Source organism: Morone saxatilis, unplaced genomic scaffold (genome assembly GCF_004916995.1).
Source record: "Morone saxatilis isolate NCDOM2014 unplaced genomic scaffold, NCSU_SB_2.0 Contig20, whole genome shotgun sequence".
Lineage (NCBI taxonomy): Eukaryota > Metazoa > Chordata > Actinopteri > Moronidae > Morone > Morone saxatilis.
Genome location: NW_023339763.1, coordinates 20,289,115 through 20,295,603, shown reverse-complemented (window position 1 = coordinate 20,295,603; position 6,489 = coordinate 20,289,115). Strand labels below are relative to the sequence as shown.

At 38.6% G+C, this 6,489-nt stretch overlaps 1 protein-coding gene across 1 annotated transcript in view; it reads left to right on the top strand.

Annotated features, from left to right (window-relative positions):
• The window catches only part of atp2a3 (ATPase sarcoplasmic/endoplasmic reticulum Ca2+ transporting 3), a 56,408-nt gene that overhangs the window by 48,130 nt on the left and 1,789 nt on the right, over positions 1-6,489 (top strand). The gene's annotated exons all lie outside the window — the stretch shown is intronic.

Sequence of the window (6,489 nt, the reverse complement as noted above, 5' to 3'; positions counted from 1 at the left end):
TCTCTCTCTTGCTCTCTCTCTCTGTCTCTCTTTCTCGCTCTGTGTCAAGGAGGCAGCTGTGGGACTGAGGGTTCGTGATGTTATCGGGCTCTCTAGTTAGGGTTGTGGAGAGATGTTGCTCCACCTAAAGGTGTGAATAGCTTTACGCTGCTTGGCCGCTTCCTTCGGCTCTTAATTCGAGGAGCTGAGGTCAGCTCACAGACTTGGCAAAAATAAAAGAACTAAAAATGTCAAAACAGCAACCAAACCAGCATACCTGTAGAGCAGTTGTCAGCTAGTCCACCCAGCTGGTCCTGTTAAGCCTCACTTTAATGTCCATCTGCTGTGCTGCCATTGGAAATTTTCTCTGTCAAATATTTAAATTAAATGTAGATCTGAACAACAGGATGAAGCCCCGTGACATTTTGTGCAGACTGATTGTCCTGGAGTTTCATGTTGTCGATATCCCTTTAATGTATTCAGTTATTTCTAAGCCTGCACCAGCGCCAGGGTGTGTGCATACTGTATAGCCTTACTTGAATTAATTAGTCTAATTTGACTCGATAGGCTTTTCAGTCGTTGAATTGCACAGTTGATGTAGTTGAAGTAAATAAGTTAGGGATAGGCAAGTAACCTGCCTGATTGTCTCACTTGCTCATGAATCATTTATATATTAAGCACATTTAACATCCATGCCTTACACAGCCCACTGCATCTCCACATTGAATATGTGGTCGAAATGAATGTGTTTCCGCCAACCTTTAATTACCCACGGCCACCACTCTCACTCATATGCGCCCTATCAGTGATATTCATTCTGATCACTTGAGGTCTTAAAGACTCTGAATGTCCACCTGGTCTGCAGCATGTTTGATAGGGAAACCCTCTTTGTTCTGCTTTTTGCGCTGCTCCCTCAGCTCCTCCTGCTCTCTCAGTGCTTTAGCAACTCACTTGGGTATTGTTTTATAATGACTTAATAGTAATGTATTTGACTGAATGAACCCACAGGATTTGGATTGTGTCTTTAAGTCTTAATTATGGGTTTCGTGTTGGGCCCTGGTGCTCTGGGGTGAGGGGTCAGTGGTGTGTTTGGTCTACTGTTGCTTCCACAGGGGATAGAGAAGAGTGTGCATATTAATAAAAAATAAAAAAAAACATAGTGAAGGTGCTGGATAAACAAAAACACGAAATAGGATCGGCACACACTGTCAGTCACTCATAATGAATTTAAATTAGTCTAATAAAGCAACGTTTTGATTACAGAGATCTTCAAGGGAATTTTCCCTTTGCAAAGATCTCTGTGCAATTTCTTTAAATTAAATGAACTGGGCTTTATTGACAGTTGATTAGCTTATTTTTCCTTCCATTTCCTTCCAAATCCCTCCTTAAACACTGTAGCATTAGTGACCAATCTGCTTTTGCTCACAGGACTGTATGTAGTTGCATTCGTCTATTTTGTTGCTTGGTGATGTTTTTTTTTCTCAGACTCCAGGGGATAACTAGCTAAACTTGGTTAGCATGACATCATCATATTTCCAGTTCCACATGCTCTCTGGGGTCATTCTTGGAATTGTACAGTAGGAAATCACTCAGACTTTGGTGAAGCAAATTAAAGTACACTAAAAAGTAGATTAAAAACATCACCAGCCACAAAAAGAGGCTTTGAACATCACAGCCTGATGACCTTTGGCAATGTGAGAAGACTTAATGGTGGAATATTCCATATCATTTTATACCAGAATACCATTTTATCTCAAGTAAATAATTACTTTGATAACTTGACATAAAACAGCCGTTACATTCAGTGACTTCTTCATTATGTTTTGGTTTTTTTACGCCACCATGAGAATGTGGCACCTCTGTCCAGACCAGCATACCACCTGTCCCTGTCCCAGGTCTCCATAGCTCTGTAACATGCTGGCACTCTGGCCACCAGGCACTATAGGTCTGTATAGCCCTGTTATTTACTACTGAATCCTCAACTTTGTACAGTGGATGAGAAAATTATCGCATGGAACCATGTTACTGTACTAATAACCTATACAGTATATGATATTTAATTTTTTGATAACTTACATCAATGAAACTTACTTATCAACAACAGCCAGACTTGTGAGAAACCAGTTTTTTATTTTTCTTTGAGCACATGGTATCTAAGGATCTAATTTTTTTTGTTTTGTAGAATAGAGAGGTTGTTTCTTCATTGTTCCCGTTTGGTTTTTGCAGTTGCTGGGGTTTTGTGTCTTTTACTGTAGGGAAAAGAATATGACGTTACCATGTTTAAGATAGACAAGAATCATGCTTACGCTAATTAAGGACGATGACATTGATCATTTTAGTGATGGCTACCCGGTGTGAGAATGTTCAAGAATTTGTGAATGAACTGTGTCTGGTTTACACTGAGCGATAAAGCAGTGATGAATCCTGGTTTATGAAGTTTTGTGACTGTACATTGAAGGGCTTGGTGTGGATGCAGGCTCTAGAGACCCCTGACAATCCTTATGGGTCTGACAACTCTTCCAGCATGGTACTCAAAGTCTTTTACCATCTGTAAAAAAAATAACCACCTTTACTAACCGTGAAGGAGTGATCAGTAACAACGCTTCCCTTTTCTTTGTCTGTATGGACGAGTAAAAAGTCTCTAGAGCCCGAGTTCCACCTCTGAGAAATTAAAAGGATTCTCTGTATTGCCTTGTTAATATTAATTGTGGACACATAATTTTATAAATGACAAAGACGTGGAAATAAAGATAATTTATCTTGTTATTTATTCGGAGGTTGTGTTCTTTTGTCATGTACCATTTTAAATATGAGATTATCTTTTCTCTCTGTGAACAGTTATCTTTTGGAACTACTTTCTCCTGAAGAAATGGCTTCAATGAAAACTGTTGACAGACTCCAAACAAACTTCCGTTCAGAGGTTTCACAGTCCGATATCTCAAAACCTGGACACACAAGATAAAACAATCTGCATGGCAATATGCCACAAGGGGAAGTGGGGTTTTCTTTTTTAAACTGGCCCATTTTTCAGGGTGAATGCAACAGTAGAAAGATATTTTCTCATTTTAATGCAATGTTTGAAACAAAAGGGATTAAGTGACACAGACACCAAAACTCCCCCCTATTTGCAAAACAAGTGCACGCTCAAAAGGTGTTCCTAAAACTATTCATGACAGAATTTAGAGCACAAACATCCAAATAACTGCTGCCGCCGCTGGATTGATGGACACCAAACTGAAGGAAGACAAATGATCTGCACACTGTACTGACAGCTCCCAGTAAATACAAGTTAACAGATAAACATTTGATGTAACTGAAATCAACCATCATCAAAAAAACATCACAAAGCAGAAGAAACAATGTACAGACAGAAACACATCACTCAGGTGGTTGTGATCTGCAATCTACTCTGAGGCTGGACCAATCAGAGAAGAGTTGGATGACACTGTCTGAAACATGGAAGACAAAACATGCCTTTTCCATCCAATATTAAAAACATTAAAGGTCCAGTGTGTAACATTTAAGAGGATATATTGGCAGAGATGGAATATAATATTCAAAGGTATGTTTCCATTAGTGTATAATCACTTGAAAATAAGAATTGTTGTGTTTTCGTTCCACAGAGTATCCATAGTGTCCACCATGTTGAACTGCCATGTTTCTACCAAACCCTGTAGATAGGGCCTTTGGTGTTTTTTTGCATGTTTTGCAGCCACTGTAGTTTCTCCCACACACAGGTTGTCACATACAGGTGCGAGTGGTGTTCAGTTGCAATCAACAACTTCACTAAGTCATACACAAAAGTAATATAAATCAATTCAGTTCAATTCAATTCAGTTTTATTTGTCTAGCTCCAACTCATAACAAAAGTAATCTCAGGACACTTTTCAAATAGAGTAGGTCTAGACCATACTGTTTATAACATTATTTACAGAGACCCAACAATTCCCAGCAAGAGCTAGGTCTTGGCGACAAGGAAAAACTTCCTTTTGAGGGGGAAACCTCGGACAGACCCCGGCTCTAGGTGGGTGGCCATCTGCCTCGAAAAATTGCAGACAGCACAATGAAATAATTTTGTAAATTAAAAAACATTTTGATAAAGTACCTTTCACTATAGGTTTTTTTATATATATATATATATATATACAAATAAAAAAATCTAAATTAAGTCTGTCACTTAAAATGATTAAAGATACTTGATCAATAATGTTTTGTTAACTTACAAAATTTAGTGTTAAATATAATCAGTTTCAACAAAGAAACAACAATTAACTTATCTGGTTTTACAGTGAACTCATCATATTAATAATAAAACTATTGTATACATAAGGACATTAAAATACACAAAGTGCCCAAAGAAGATAAGATACCTCAAACGGAAGAGGTTTGCAAAACTAAAGTCAAATAACCATTCAGGAGTGGAATATCTTCAGAGAAACACAGTGTGAAAACCATGGCCGCTCTGTAAAAAAACAGAACCAAAAATCAAATCAAATTGTGTGAATGCATTTTAAATTGTGAACACTACACCACTGCATGTGCAATATTAGAACAACATTGTGCCAAACAAACTGTTGCATTGAACCTTTGGAGCCAGCAGGGGGGGATGTTACACCACCTTTTCTGTAAGTATAAAGCATAAAGATGTTTTGTATGTCCCTATCTTTCTTAAGTAAAATAAATGGGAACTGGTTTTGTTGTGTAATGAAGACCAACCCAATAAGCCTTTGCTGCTTCTGTCTTCTCCATGAAACAGAGACCTGCACCCATCTTTTAGATCCAGCCTAAACACAATCACATGCACCTACAGCGGCCTTTCTGGCTACCAGTTACCACACAGCTGTAAGTGCTTTGTCATGCTTCCTCAGATCTCACATGTGGGAATGACACACACCCTCTCAGGGGGAAGCTCCTGGATCCCGAGGGCTGCTGGGAAAATAGAAGAGGATCTCATTAGTACCAGCCCATTATTTCCACCCTGAGCCTCAGAGGGATGCAGGATAAGGAAAGTCAGCAGGGGCGCTGTCCCAGTGAAACACACAAACACACAGGCTGAGGACAGCAGCTGAGAAAACTTGACTCAGTGATGAACAAATGGAACAGCCACACACAGGGACAAAGGTGTTGGAATACAATTGGTTCTTTTTGTCAAAATTTTAGTTAGACTCTCTGTCTCTTTGTGTTGCTAGGAACACTGCATGTAATGATAGGGTGCAAATGTCCCCTGGTTGATTTATGTGCTCTGTTTGAGTCACAGCAACATCAGGAATGCAGCGCTGTGATAAGGAACATTTGATAATAAGCTCTTTTTTTTTCAAAATGACAAAATCGATTAGACACAATGAAATACTGATAAAACAGAAGAAAGAAACGTCATGCCCTGGGATATGTGGAGGTGAAATAACAAGACCCCTGGGGCTGACTTTTAAAATGACAAGCACAAACAAAGACGAAATGAAGTTGGATGACAAAAACAGTCTGAAAGAAAATAAAGCAGGATTTTTACGACTGTTCTGTTTTTCTTTCTCTCTATGATTCACACTTTTCTTTGTTTTTCTGAAACTGACTACTGCTCCCACATGATTATGAATTGCTTACATTTGCAGTAGAATATATAGAAAAAACTATGTTGGTGTCATTATAGTTTACCCACATAAGATATCATTAAAAACGTCACTGCTGTGAAACCAGGATAAAGTTCTAACACAAGCAGGATTTACAGATTTTAGATAATGATCTGGTCATGCACCATGTCTACATTAGACCAGTCTTGCTATGCACATACAAGGCTGTGTGCTGGCTGATTTTACACTGTGACTCATATGAGAATAAACAGAGTCTGCTCGCTGTGCAGCAGACTCTCTGGGGACACACATCTAGAAAACTGCCATGAGACAGAAAGGCTGGAAAATACTTGAAATTTGGGGGTTGATTGTGCTGTGAGGGAGGACATTCTGCCCCTTATCCAATGGTGTCAGCCTGTGTTGTGCCGTGAGGCTGAAGCTGTTGCCAAGAAACTAAATGAACTTGAAATGAACTTTCCCCACGGCCGTGACAGGGGAAGGATAGTCCTCTCAGAGGCTGCAGCACGCACTAGAACCTCTCTCTGTTTGGTCGACCAGTTACTGCAGTTTTACAGATGATACATGAAATGAAACAAAAATGAGTATTTGAGTATTTACTTTATATGCTGCTTTATATTTCCTGTAAACTACACTACCAGTACTTTGTACTACACAGCTATAGCTTACTTTACAAATGAAAAATGATTGTGCAGGCAAAAGAGCTGCTGAAGAGCATATAAAACTGTTCATATAATTAGAGCTGAAACGCTTAGTCAATTAATCAAATCATCAATTAATTGTCAACTATTTTGATGATTGTTTTTTAAGCAAAAATGTCTCAAACATGTGGATTTGCTGCTTTTCCTTGTAATGATTTTATGATCATGATTTATTTATTTTTTATTTTGTCCATCCAATAGTTACTTTAAAAAAGGAAACTAACAGA